This window comes from Macaca nemestrina, chromosome 11 (assembly GCF_043159975.1).
Source record: "Macaca nemestrina isolate mMacNem1 chromosome 11, mMacNem.hap1, whole genome shotgun sequence".
Lineage (NCBI taxonomy): Eukaryota > Metazoa > Chordata > Mammalia > Primates > Cercopithecidae > Macaca > Macaca nemestrina.
The window spans coordinates 102,273,614-102,288,618 of NC_092135.1; the positions used below are offsets into that span (position 1 = coordinate 102,273,614).

Genomic DNA, 15,005 nt, shown 5'->3' on the forward strand with positions numbered 1-15,005 from the left:
GATCTTTGATTGGATCAACTTATTTCATTGTGGGGGTCAAAATGGATTTTTTTAATTTTAGAGTTCCTTCTGTATTTATTAGCTGACAATTCTGTATAAATAAGAACTTCCTTCACTAATTCATTAATGAAAATATCTGAACACATGCTGTATTCATTTTTTATCAACAATTTTCACATTAAGAAGTTGATATAAGAGTCATCTTCAATGGCGATAAATGCCATTATTTTTCCCTGTGTTTTAAGGATCATCAGAGACATACACATTTTTAAATTTCAGTATTAGTTTCTTCCTCTTTTTATTCTCAAGTTGTCTTAAATATTGCCGGTGAGAGTTCTTTCAAGCCATCTTTGTGTTCTTTTGACATAACATCATTGGGTTTTGACTGTTTCCTTGCTTTCCCACAAAACAGGCTCTAAGTTCCCCTGTTTAACATCAGTTTGGTTTCTATTAAGTATTTCTCCAACACCTTTTTACATATATATGTATATATGTATATTTGTGTGTATATATATACACACACACACATATATCCCAAGAAATGTGAAATAAGGAAGCAAATAAGTACATCAGTTTGGAACAGAACATCAGTTAGGTTTCTATTAAATATTCCTCCAACACATTTTTACATATATATATACACACACACATATGCCTCTATATATGTATATACATACATATACATATACATCTCTAAATAAATGTGAAATAAGGAAGCAAATAGGTAATTATAATTTTTAATTTTATTTAATTTTATTTTATTCTTTTTAGAGAGAGGGTCTTGCTCTGTTGCCCAGGCTGGAGTGCAGTGGTGCAATCATAGCTCACTGCAGACTTGAACTCCTGGCTTAACTAATCCTCCTGCCTCAACCTCCAGAGTAGCTGGGACTACATGTCACTCCTGGTTAATAATTATAATTTGTTATTCTTAGTTGGAGTTTTCCCAGAAGCAAATTCTGAGACAGTGACTTGGGTACAGGTGGGTTTCTTGGGAAATGATTCCAGGAAGCCAGCATGAGGGAGGAGATAGAGAAATAGAGATGAGAAAGGGAGGAAAGTCTAAAAAGTAGGTTAATGACCTCATTACCACTGTGGGCCACAGAGGCTCAACTCCTGGGGGGCTCCTGAGAATATAGGAAGCTGAGATATTTATCAACTACATTTTCTCCTTTGTTGAGAATTTCCTTGGAACACTGACTCTTCTGGATGTAGATGATCAAGCATTTGAATGCCATATCAAGCCCTTAGGCTGAGTGGCAGAACTCTGTCAGTGTGCCAGGGTTATAGATGAGACAAAGAGATGGGGTTAAGGCATCAGGAGCATCTATTATCCTGAGAAATTAAAGTTGGTGGTTCCTTGAGTGGAAGGTTCTGTTTCTTTCTTTCCTACTTGGCCCTTGGTCTCTATCACTCTGAACGCCAATTATATCTGAATCCTGGTGTCCAAGTGGGCAGTTTCCCCCTGTATCTTCTACTTCCTAAAGACTGTCCATGGGGTTCTATCCCATGGGAGAGGCTATATTTCGCTTAGATTGCTTTCCATGCTCCACACTCACATTTCCAAGTATCTACTGCACACGTCCAGTTGGATGTCTCCTAGATTCCTCAAATCCATCACATCATCATGAGGGAAATTATCCCTTCCCCAGTCCTGCTTCCTTACCACTGGTAGCATGAATGGCACTGCCTTCTACCCAATTGCCCAAGACAGAAGCCAAGCATTGCCTTGCTGCTTTCCTCTTGCCAGTGCCAAGCATTCATGTTCCAAATGCTTTTGAGACTCATCTACATCTCTCCATTACCACTGTCCCTACTCTATTTCATCTTCTTTTACCTTGAATACTGCATCAGTCTCCAAACTGATTCTCTGATGTTGCCTGGCTCTAATCCTTTCTCCATACTGCAACAAGTTGAATTCTCTAAATGCCACAAGAGCAACTCATCCTAACACTATTTTTCTTAGACTTCTGCTTGCTTTAAGTATAAAGTTAAGTCTTTAAAGTGGCTGGCATGCCCTTCCTGATCTAGCTATTGTCTTCATCTCTCTACCTCATAATCTGTCACCACCACCCACTCCAAGCCCCCCCACCAACCACATCCCCTACCTTGAACAACATACTCTGACTACTGGGTTTCTCTCAGGGCTGCAATGCACTTCTCTCTTTCCTTCCCCATAGCACTACTGCCCTTTTAACATAGTACACTCCTCCTGCACTCCTTGACCTCAGATGACTACTCCCACCCCACCTTAAGGTCTCAGAAAACACATCGTTGAGGCACCTGCTATAACCACATACTTCTTTTAGTACCACATACTTCTTTTAATCTCCCTCTACCGCCATTTTCTCATCTATAAATGGAATACATAATATTCACCTTGTATGAAAGTTATAAGGATTACATGAATTAATGTTACAGGATCTTTGGGGTGTCACTATTCTGGCTAGAAACGTCTGTGGCTGTTGGCACCTTTGCCCAACTTTTTCTTGGGCCCACTTGGCTCATTGAGCCCACTCGGCCTGGCAGGCTGTGTTCAACTTACACTACTGGTCTGGATCCCATGTCTGCCAAGGAAGGGTGACCCAGGCTTGGAGTGGCAAGGAGTGTGTGTCGGATCTGGTCATTGCACACAGGAATGCCAGTGACTGCAGTGGGGTGGGCAGCTCCAGGTGCCAGCACAGGCACCGGCTCTCTGCAAGGCTGTGCCTGGACTAAGCGCACTGCAAGAAGCTTCCCCAGCTGGCACCAGGGAATATGGTAGCACTCAGAAGCTTGGAGATGCTAGGAAGCACAGGGCCTGAAAGAGTCAGTCACAGCTCTAGTTTGGGGAGCTCCCAGGTCTGGGATCCCGAAAGGGCTGCAGCTCTTCTCTCCCTCTTCACTGGCAACATGGCAAGCAAGGGGCATGTTTCAACCCTGTTTGTGTTCCAGCTCTTCTAGCCTTTCCATTCAGGTCGCAGGTCCTGAGTTCTTGTCCTGTGACCAGGAAGAATGAGGCATGCAAACAAGTGGAGGGTGAGCAAGACAAAGAGGAGCTTGATTGAGTAGTAGAACAGCCCAGAGACCCAGTGTTGGCAGCTCCTTTCTGAAGCCAGGGTGTCTTGACTAGTGTTCAGCTCCAGGCAGAGAGGAGGCGGCTCTGGGGTGGGTGGCTCCTCTCTGCTGTTGGGCACCCTGATGTCTCCACAGTTTAGCAGACAGGAGGCCCTAGAGTGGGTTGTTCCTCTCTGCAGGCACGTCATCCCTGGAGTGGGAGGCTCCGCTCTGCTGTTGGTCATCCAGTGTTCCCCAGCAATCAGCAGAGAGGGTAGCTACTCTCTGCAGCTGGTCGTCCAGTCCTCTGCTCTGTTCTAGCGAGTCCAGGGGCTGTTACGGTCTTCAGAGAGGGGAAGTGCATGCTGATTGGTCCATGGGTAGCCAGGAGTGGGCCCAGGAAAAAGCATCGGGAGTTCCTCCTCTGGTCTGCAGGACTGGTAGTCCAGTCCCCAGGCTTCAGGCCATCCCTGGCCCAAAGATGGGGCCTCACCAGGGTCCCACCCTCTTCTGCCCAGGAGCTTGTCTGCCTCCTGCTGTGGTCCATGGCACCCAGGCTGCTTAAGCCAAGAGGTGCCTGCAGGCCAACGCTGAGCTTCCCTCAGCCCCCACATGATTCCCTCCTATGCTCATTGGCGCCCAAAGTCCAGAGGGGTCCGAGTTGGCAGAGGGCTGGCGTGTCAAGCTGCCTCAAGTATGCGCCCCGTGGACTGGGCTGCAACAGCACCCAAGTGTGACCCCAGCCTTGCTCCATGATCGAAGCAGGCTCCAAGAACAGGAAGAGGCCAGGCAGCGGCAGGAGGCACCTATAAGACTGTCGGGGGTAAGCTAATTTTCCTGGGCCCCCAAGAGCACAGAGACGCCCCAGTCTACAGCCCAGCCTGGGCAGCTCCAATGGCACCTGGGGAGGGCAGGGCTGTCTGCTCCGTGGAGTGTGAGGCCCTGGCCAAGCCGCCTTGCTGCAGCTGGCATCTTGGCAGCCGCAGACCATCTGCAGCAGCCACCGCCATCATTAATATATGCAGAGTACCTAGCAAGCATTCAATAAATGTTAGCTATTATTATTATTACAGTATTTATCATATTGTGTCTGGAATTTACGGGTTCTTGGTTTACTGACTTCAAGAATAAAGCTGCAGACCTTCACGGTGAGAGTTACAGTTCTTAAAGATGGTGTTTTCCGGAGTTTGTTCCTTCTAATGTTCAGATATGTCTGGAGTTTCTTCCTCCTGGTGGGTTCATGGTCTCGCAGGCTTCAGAAGTAAAGCTGCAGACCTTCGTGGTGAGTGTTACAGCTCTTAAAGGCGGTGCATCTGGAGTTGTTTGTTCCTCCTGTTTGTAGTTGTTCGTCCCGCCCACTGGGTTCGTGGTCTCGTTGGCTTCAGTAGAGCTGCAGACCTTCGCTGTATTACAGCTCATAAAGGTGGTGCAGACCCAAAGAGCGAGCAGCAACAAGATTTATTGCGAAGCGCAAAAGAAAAAGGTTTCCACAGCCAGGAAAAAAGACCTGAGCCGGTGCCGCTGCTGGCTCGGACAGCCTGCTTTTGTTCCCTTATCTGACTTCCCCCCTCCCCCCCACCCACATCCTGCTGATTGGTCCGGTTTTTGACAGAGTGCTGATGGGTGCGTTTACAATCCCTGAGCTAGACACAGAGTGCTGATTGGTGCAGTTACAATCCTCCAGCTAGACATAAAAGTTTTCCAAGTCCCCACAAGATTAGCTAGATACAGAGTGCTGATTGGTGCATTCACGAACCCCGGAGCTAGACACAGAGTGCTGATTGGTGCATATACAATCCTCCAGCTAGACATAAAAGTTCTCCAAGTCCCCACCAGACTCAGGAGCCCAGCTGGCTTTGCCTAGTGGATCCGGTGCCTGGGTCGCAGGCAGAGCTGCCCGCCAGTCCTGTGTCAGGTGCCTACACTCCTCAGCCCTTGGGTGTTCGATGGGACCGGGCGCCGCGGAGCAGGGAGTGGCGCCCGTCCGGGAGGCTCGGGCGGTGTGGGAGCCCACGGGCAGCGGGGGAGGCTCGGGCATGGCGGGCTGCAGGTCCTGAGCCCTGCTCTGCTAGGAGGCAGCTGAGGCCCAGCGAGAATTCCAGTGCGGCGCAGGCGGGCCGGTAGTGCTGGGGGGACTGTCCGCAGCTGCTGGCACATTGTCATCTCTCAATGTCAAAGTATAACTACCTGTTTAATTGTCTGTCTCACCATCTGGACAGAAAGTTCCACAAGGGCAGCAATCTTTTGTCTTGTTCATAGCTGGTTCTTCAGCTCTGTGTCCATCGTCACATGACAGGGATTCAGCCTGAAGCAAGGCAACTTCTCAGAGCTGTAAGGAGGTGGTGGAGAAATGAATGTGTGTATAACTGATTCGTGTTAGGAGAGGAGAGATATTTAGGGTGTTACACGTGTTCAGGTTTTCAGGGACAATTTGCAGCAATGACGGAAGAAGAAGAACACTGAATGATCTTATTTAACTCACAATGGTTCTGTGAAGACAATAGCTTTACTGAAGAGGCAGCTGAGCAGCGGAAGGATCAAAGGGCTGCTCTAGAGTCCTAAAGTAAGTGACACAGAGAAGCTGTCTGCCCAGCCTCTTCACTCATCTCTTCCCCAACTATGTTCTGTATAACATATTAGCAACTCAGTATGTTAAGAAAGGTTAGTGAAAGAATTTAAAGGCACAAATAAATATGGAGACCACAGGGTTAAATAGAAGTGAATGTTGTTATTTTCTTGCAGGGTTGATCAGAGCTTTTGCTATGCTAATGAGAATTGTGACTTTCCAAGGAGAGAAAGCATGGAGCATGCCTAGCTCACTTAAACACAGAACCCTATGTTCCTGGAGCCCTCCTGGGAATCAGCGTTGGCCCTTGCTCTTAGTCTTCTACCCATGTTGCCTACCTCCCTTCTGCCGTCAAGATTGGTAGTTTCTGATCCTTGATGTTTAAGGTTTAGTTATGATTCAATTCCGCAATAAAAACATAATTTCTGTTTAATGCTCATTTGATTCAAGAATTGTGCTAGATAATGTGGTAATACTGCAAAGGTGCCTGTTTTTCTGACAATATTGCTGAGAGAAAGAAAAACAATAACAGTGATAGCACAATCTTATAGTGCTTTGGTATTTTTTCAAAATACACTCATAGCTTGAATTTCATTTGCTCTTTGATGGGATGCATGCATTAGACATTATTAGCCCCACAGAACAGATGAGATTATCATCTCAAGAAGTCAGGTGACTTTCTCAGTCACATGACTATTCATTTGGGATTTTTTTTTTTTCTTTTTAGGTTTTCCTCAACTTGAGGGCTGTTTATCCCCACGAATACCTACGGCATGATTCTGTGCAAATCTCAAATTTCTAATATAGTCAGTTTTATTTATGTATACATCTAATACAGCGAGAAATATATTACAATTCTTTATAGAATGGTGAAGCTGGAATAGAACCTGGGAACTTTTTAAAAGGTAATCTCCACATTTTATGGTGGATGAAACTGAAGTTCAGGGACGCTCAATGACATGCGTAAGATCACCCAGCAAGCTTGTGGCAGAGCAAGACTTGAATGTTCTGGACTATCCAAATCATCTCCTATTTTTAATTCTATCACTGCTTTTCGAAAAGTACATTTGTTTTTTTCCTGCCTAAGTGTTGAGCTTGAAACCACTCAGCAAGTAAGTTTGTTCCTATTGCTATTATCCTGGGTGGCTTTTGTTTACCCTTCTATTGTTTGAGAAGATTTGGCCAGAAGGAAAACTGTTAAATCTTCACATTGGCAGTGATATTTAAGACCCATAAAAGATTAATCACCGAGGGAACCCATAACTTTGCATGATCAAAGTAAAAATTCAGTTTTTATGGCTGCCTGTGTTTTATCCTCTATAAATTTTATAATAATGATTAGGCTCAAAGTATGGGCATAATTTACATACATCAAAATGCCTCACACTGTCCTTACAGCCAGTTAAACACCTGCAGCAAATACAAGGAAGCACATTAGAAAGCAGAAAGCTGCCAGGCTCTCTCAGGCATTAATCAGTGGAACCTCTTTGAGGGAGAGAAGGAGAGAGAGGGAGAGAAAGAGGGAGATTGAGAAAGAATTGTGATGGTGGCCTCCTGTAACCAAGTTATGCATAGTGTGTTCACATAGGAACAGTACACTTCGCATTTGTCAGAAATACACTTAGTTCAGTCTTTTCTCCCTTCCCAAAATGATCAGCCTATTTCCCAGAAATGCTTTTTCTCTTACACTGACCAAGAACTCTTTGGAAATATCAGCACAGGAAAGACTTTAGAAATTGTTGCTATTTAACATGACTGGTTGCTCCCACCTGTGCCCAGAATATGTTGGTCTATTGACAGATGTAGTGTGGGTCCCTGAGTCTCTGTACCTTCCCTCTCCTCTATCCTCCCACTTAGTTCTACCTTGGATTGATTCTGCCTCCTAGCAAAGAGTTAAAGGTTATCATGCAGGGATTTAAGTCCGGGCATGCTGGCAGACATGTACCAAGGCAACGGCAGCTACAAATAGCGTGTGGTACAAGCTTTCAGGGTAGACATCAATTTCTCCAATTTGCTATAGCCTGAGAACCTTATAAGCCTAGCGAATGAATTGTGAGTGTGGGTTTTGTGCTGGATGGATGGAGCAGAGGTTGTTTTCATAAAGCTCTGTTAATGTACACTGATTCCTCAGTTTAAATATTGTGAGGGGTGAAAAGCCACAGCTGTTTCACACACTGAACTTCTTACATGCACCAGTTTTAGTCTTGTACAGGGGCTGCCCTGCAGTATCTCACCTGGATTCAGCTTCATACTGATGGGGGAGGTCACCAGAGCTTGTCCCCCAAACACCAGGCAAAGGGTTCCCTCATCTCTCTGCTTATTGAAACCCTATCTCCATCTTCAAGTCCTCTATCTAGCTTTCAGCTTAAACTATTATTAGCTACACATTTATCTATGAGTGGTGCCCTGTATTTGGAAATATTTTCTGGTTCCATGAGATCTTTAGACTCCCACGATAGGTATTGAGCTCTTTTCACTCAGTGTGCACTGTGTTAAGTGCTTTATGAGGACCGTCTTATTTTATATGTATATTTCTGTGAGATCAGTACAATTATTATCAGCATTTTATCGTGAGAAAAAAATTAAACCCCTGGTGAAATGACTTGCCCCAAATCACAGAACAACTAAGTGCTAGAGCTGAGATCCCAACTGAGGCAGTCCAAATCCACTTAGAACTTGCATCCACTGCACTGTGTTTCTCTTCAAAGTCCTTTGTGACTTTCTAACCTTCCATGTTTATATCTGGGCTTTTAAATCAGAGCTCCCTGAGAACTGAATGTTATTTACATGTCTTTGTTCCCCCTTCCCCCAGTGTACCTAGGACACACGAATATTTATTAATTTCAAAGGGCCAAAGCAATCCTAGAAAAAGCCAGGACAACCACCAAAACCTACAAAACCAGTAGGCATAGAAATATGATTCTCCCCAAAGGAGACACAGCTTTTTCTTCCCAATGACATGAAAAGACTGGAATATGATAATTTAGCTGAAAGACAACTTTAAATATAAGTTTCATTAATCAGAATGGGTATTTCTGCAATAATGAGTCCTTAGTTGAATTTCAGAACCCTCTTTATGCTTTGTTAGTAACAAAGCTGTTATAAAAATAATTTGATAAGACAGTCCATTACAATGGTGTAACTTAACTGTGTAAAAAGGTGTCTTAGCCTGGTGTCTGAGCACACCCAACTTATGTAATGCTAACATAATGGATTATGCATATTGTATTGGGTTAAAAATGAAACCCAGTGAAGTATTACAGCAATTTAAAAAATATATATTGGGCCTTGTTCAGCACAGATATTTAAAATTTAAACCTGTTTAAATATTCAACTGAAACTAAAATAAAATTCTGAAAAATGGAATTCAATAGAAAGGTTCCATTAAGAGTAAAAATGCTTCTCCAAATCCATTTGGTTCTAATAGAAACCCATCGAGTGAGGTTTTCATTGTCGCAGCACCAGCCAAGGGAAAAATCATACATACATTTGGGTAGGAGAAAATCAGCTGGACTTCTTGGTGGTATGAGCTTCCCTTAGACAAGGAGGAGAAAAGCTTTGGACCAACACTCACATTGGGCCACAGTTTATTTAAAATGGTCTGGAGCTTTTTCTTAAAGATTATCTTCCCCATTTGTTCTCTTGCTTCTGTGAAACCTTATTTCACCTTCCACATCAAATGTGATTCTAAAAAGAAAAAAAAAAAATTGGCACCTTTTGCTGCAATATCAGGATACTGACCAATCTGCCTTGTGAGAGCCAAGCTTTCTTTCCCTGATAAACATCCTGCAGGATGTTTTTATTCAATTAATTGGAATGATTGCTTACACAGAAATATACCGCTTTATCAAGGTCTGCTTGAATATCAGGCTTGGGCCGAGCCTCAGCATTTTCGTTACTCAGTTCTCCAGACACAAATGCAAGAGGATTCTGAAACATAATTAAAACAATCAGTGAGAATTAGCCAGCTCAGTTACTGCACTCAAACAGCAAACCCAGAGAAGCAAATAGGGAGATGTATGGGTAAGCGAACGGGAGCCTTCCAGAGACGAGGGAGGGCCGGTAGGAGACATAAAATGAAGGGTATTAAGAGAAGAAATATAGGATAATATAAACAGAGTCTCTAATCCTGAGGACTGTAAATCCCCTTTCCTTAATTGGTTTAGAAACTGGGGTCTGTAATGTGAGACGGAGGACTCTGGCTGCCTTTCTTCTTGGCTGCCCGGAATCACATTAAGTGGGAAACAATAGCAGGGCTGACAGCTCCCTTTCTGTGGGGGCACTTAGAGCTGATCTGCCATTGAGACTAATACAATTACACGGGATTAGAGCACTGCTGAGGATACCTAGATTGGGGAATTCTCAGTGGAAGTGGAGCTGGCTCTTTCAAAACAGGGTATGGGGCTGAAGAGAGACAGCAGACCAAGACCACAGTGCTCCTATTTTACAATGAAGGGAAATAACCAGGATTTTGTCATTAACTCGGTATCTTGACAATACATCCTAATCCAAACAGAATTCAAATTTGAGATTTCTTCTTTGGCGCCTCACACTGTTTTGCTTACTTTTAATGATTTTTGTTGAGTTTAGATATTTCTCTGCAAGTGTATACCTTTCTACTTGTTCTCACGGTGTAAGCTTTACTTCAGTTTCTCAAGACAGAGAGAGAACCTATATTTAGGATTTTAGGAGTCATGACTGGCCAGAGGGTCATTCCTGGTTTCCAGTTGTATTCCTTTGCAAAGTTGAACTGACAGATACTGTTTTTGTTTGTTTGTTTGTTTTTTGTTTTTTTTTTTTTTTGGTTTGGTTTTAATTTCTAACAAAATGATTGTGGAAATCTATCAGTGCTGGTGACATGACCACAACTGACAAGTGAATTCAGGGTTTTCGTGAGAATCCCTGGGAACCTGACATTAGTCTCATGCTTATTACACCAGGGAGAGGTGTGATATTTATCAAGGGAATACATGAGAAGGGTACAATGCTTTGAAAAAAATATCAATTTTTTGAAAAAGCACTGAGAATTTCCTCTTTATTGGCCTCAGAAATATTTCCAACAAAAGTACTACATATTATCAAGTACTATGTTTCTCAATCATCTGGAAATATTTCCAACTAACTCTTACTTATCATTTTAAAATAGAAATAGCAAATATGGCATGCTTATCCCATCCTTAGACTAGTAGAACAATACTTTTCTAATTTAATTCCAAACCTATGGTCCTAAATAAGTACCTTTAGAGAATGCTATCATTATTTTGCCTTCTATCTGTTCTATTGAAATGATCACTGAATTTTGAACATTTTATTAATATATAATGATGAACACACACACATACATCAACATAAATCAATTCTGATACTAGAAAATCCATCTGATGGCCCAGCAATGGCAAATAACCTCTGGCCTAAATGTTCATCTACTCGTTGGGTTATGGTATTTTCTGCAAAAGGTCCATGTTTTAATGTAAATGTGACAACTTGGAATGCTAACTAAATATGACAATTTGTCTTTGAATGTGAAGCCCAAAAGGGAATGAGATGCTGGTAATTCTGATCTGTATATGGGAACTAGGGAAGGAAAGGAGAAAAGTGGAGAATATTACATGAAGACGGACATTAAGGATTTCCATATTAATTAATACGAAGTTTACCCAGTTCTGAGCAAAGCAGCTAAAGACCCTTTTTGGCTTACTTTCTGTTCAGTGCTGTCACTTGTTCTTAGCTTGTACTTATTCAAGGGAGCTGGAATCACCTCTTCAGCCCTGGGAATGAGAATGAGTTGTCCTCCAGTTCTGCAAGGAGAGGAGCCTTCCATACCTTTCCTCCAGAGGCCTCTGCTGGGTAACAGAGGGTAGCAAATGCTGATACCAGGCTCTCTATACCCACGCCCACTATCCACAGGGCAACCCTAGGTGATGGGTAAGAATGAAATCCTCATTTTATGGTAGAGGCACCTGAGGCTCAGAAAGATAAAGTACCTTGCCCCAAGACTGTGACTTAATTCATGTGGTTGTGTCTTACTCCATTCTACACACTGTTCTGTGTGGCTTCCCAACATTATCATTACCATCTTTATCATCACTACCACCATGACCGCTGCTTGTAGAGGCTCTACTGTCTGCCGGGCAGCGGGCTAAGCACTTAAATGCTTTGTTTCACGTCAGCATCACAACTCTGCAATGTAGGTAGGTGTTTTTATGCCCACTGCACATGAGAGAAAACTTAGTTTCAGTGAGGTTAAATAACTCAGCTAAAGCCACACCTCCAGAACTGTTAAACTCAGGATTTCAACCCAAGACTTTGTGAAGCTGGAGTTTTGTTGTTTTTTTCTCCCATTACCCTATGGTACCTTTTCAGATAGTATGTGACTATGGTGAATGCATGATGCCGCATCAGTGGTTTTGCCATACTCAGCATCAATTCCTCCAACTTCTCACTGGGAAATGTTAATCTCAACTTTAGGAATGGGCACATGACCAAGTATTACGAGGTAGAGCATATCATCCCCCAGTCACAGTGATTGGCAGGGCCAGGGCCAGGGGTCAGTGACCAGTGTATTGGATTGGACCCCACACTCACAAGGGTCCCATGTTTGACTTAATGCTCAGCTGGCACCATATTGAAATTCTTAACAATTTTTGAGAAAAGATGCCTTGCATTTTCATTTTAGACCAGGCTCTACAAATCATCTGGTTCTGGTGGTTGGTTTAGGGCTGGACAAATGAAGCAACAATCTACATCAATGACACTCAATTCCAGGACTCTTCTGGACTTTTTGAGAAAGTAGAGTTCTTTCTGTTGGAGTGGTAAGCCTGGAAGTTCTGGGGGCCACCATGTGCTGAATCTGCCTGAGAATGAAAATTGAGAAAAGCAGAGCTAAAAGAATAAAGAAAAGATAGTGTCTTGATTAAACCATCTGAGACCTTGGGCGGAATACAGTTTTTATTAGTTTATTTTTTGCCTAAGTCAATTTGGGCTGAGTGTTTGTGCCACTCAAGAAGCTTGAATGAATACAGTGGCAGGCTGGGTTCTCCAGAGCAGACAGAGCCAGGGTTTAGGGTGCAAGATGTTTATGAAGGACCTGCATCCGTGGAGGGAAGGGGGAGGTAGCGTGACTGCACAGCAGAGGGCAAGCTTCTTCCTTTTGCTGACCTTGCAAAGCCTCAGCCAACCTGGTAGGTGCTCTGGACTGACTATTGGCTGTCTGAAGTATCCTGTGTTGGGCCGGAGTGGCCCTACTTGTATAGCCTGACTTGCTCAGTCTCCAGATGGGGCTGCCCCAGGAAGGGTGTGTCCTTGAGTGAGGTAGCTCTCTGAAGCTCAGGCAGACCCTGAGCGAGCTGACAGCTGGAGGCTGTCTGCTGACCTTGCTCCCTGCAGCTGGGCAGCACTCCTTCTTTGAAATGGTCACTATGCAGCCCATCTTAACTTGAGCTCTTTAGAAAGCAGAAATCAAGACAAAATCTTATATATACTCTTTTATTGGGGTGTAAGGAGGCAGAAAATTGTGAGTGGTGAGACAGAAAGCAAGGATAACCAATAAAAAGATGTATTATAGAGTTGGCCTCTACTTGGTGCCAAGCATAACTGATGCTCCATCTCAGATCGTGTCCACGGACAGTCTGTCCTGGGAGAAGAAGGGAGAAATGCATCTGCAGATGGCCTTCTCCTTTGGATAGGAGATAACAGGCACTTAGGCATGCATAAAAGGGGCCAATTCTGAGTGCTAGGAATACCAAAATGTATAAATTTAAAATCTCTTATCCTCATGTTCACCATCTAGTTGGGAAGAGGGAACACGTACCAAAAATTATGACAATATAGATTGAGTAGGCAATTTGTGCCAAAATAATGGTTCTGATAATAGGTACTCATGGTACCTCTGAGAAGCAATAAGTGATGGAAATGGGCAGTCAGGAAGGTGTTTACCTAGACGTGAGACTGGAGCTACATCTTAAGGTTAGGACTTCTGTAGTTGGAGAGAAAAGAAGCAGAGTAGGGGAAGTAAAAATGCAAATGCACATCTTAGAGCAGCAAATGCATGAATAGGCTAGTTTTACTATAGAGTCAGAAAAGAAATGGAGGCATGGAAAAAAAGAGAATGGAGAAATAGGGAAAGAAAGGCCAGGGAGCTGGTGGGGACTGCTACTATTATATGTACAGAGCTAATATCATTTTAGGGCTGTACGGTTGAATTCATTTCAAAAAAGTGTGATCTTACCCATCCCCAAGACCAGTGGTGTTGAATTGCCAAGTGCAGCTTCTATGTCTACACATTGCTTATGAGACTTTCAGTGTAGATTTTGGAAGTGATTAAATTCAGTGAAGTTAGCAATGACTACATATCTCTTTTCCTGGAAACATAAAACCCCTCTTTAAACAATTAAAGCTCTGTAATTTGCTGAGAGTCTCCTATTTGGCATGCCAAGGTTTAAGGAAAGGAAGCAAGTACAATTACACCCATACATTACTTGCCAACTGCTAGACAACACTGAAGAGATATTTCAATCACCTCTTAATTTGTTTCTCCATGTGTGTTCATATTTCATGAGTGTTCAAATGCAGTAATTGTATTGAATAAAACATAAAAATAGGATCCTTAAAAATGTCATTTATTCAGGAAATGGGGAGTTATAGATTCCAGGTCTGGCCTTCTAGTCTCTGCCAGAAACTGTACACCTGTGGGGTAGAAAATTCCATTTTTTTTTTCTGCAAGTTGAAGTGCATGGAAAAGTTTTAGGGGGAAAGAAGCATCATTTTAAAAATGATTTCCTTTCCTTTAAAGTACCCACTGTGGATGCTCACATAACTCTATGATGATCTTCCTAGTTTGGCTAGTTTATGCAGAAACCTTGGTGTATTGACAGATAGTTTCAGGAAACCATGAATATAGGAGTGATTTAAGGATTTCTCAAATAGACATAGTGGTTGCGTGAGCATAAGGCTAAATTTATGGATCCTAAAGCCTACTTCTTAAACATATTCGAAGAAGACTTGTTTTCTTTGCTGCAGAAGAAACAGATCATTAAGACATCACTGCTCTGTAATACTCACAGCTGTAGAGGATGAAGCCCTGCATTCTTCATGTCATCACTCTATTCACTGATATAACTGGCACCTGGTTATTATTTGTTTATTAGTTGTTTAAGCGAACAAAAAGCCTCAGTCCTCCCAGGTGGTAGGGAAAGGCACTCCTACCTTCCCTTCCTATTTTCATAAAGCCCCAAAAGCCTTCTCCCTATATGCAGCTATCCAGTCCCAAGTTTGAAGAGCGCCCCCCACCCCACCCCAGTATGTCATCAGAGGCTGCGTCCTTGTTTCGTAAGTCACCTTCCTGATGCAAGGTCAATATTATTATTCCCATTTTGCACATTTTGCACAGTAGATAAAGTTTCAATTC

The 15,005-nt window shown here is 43.1% G+C and overlaps 1 long non-coding RNA gene across 1 annotated transcript; it reads left to right on the plus strand.

Annotated features, from left to right (window-relative positions):
• The first annotated feature begins 4,872 nt into the window (after window positions 1-4,872).
• Window positions 4,873-6,008, plus strand: LOC139356996 (uncharacterized). Its single transcript, XR_011609604.1, has 3 exons — window positions 4,873-4,948; window positions 5,450-5,596; window positions 5,776-6,008. It is a non-coding gene; the product is annotated as an uncharacterized lncRNA (long non-coding RNA).
• The last annotated feature ends 8,997 nt before the right edge of the window (window positions 6,009-15,005 follow it).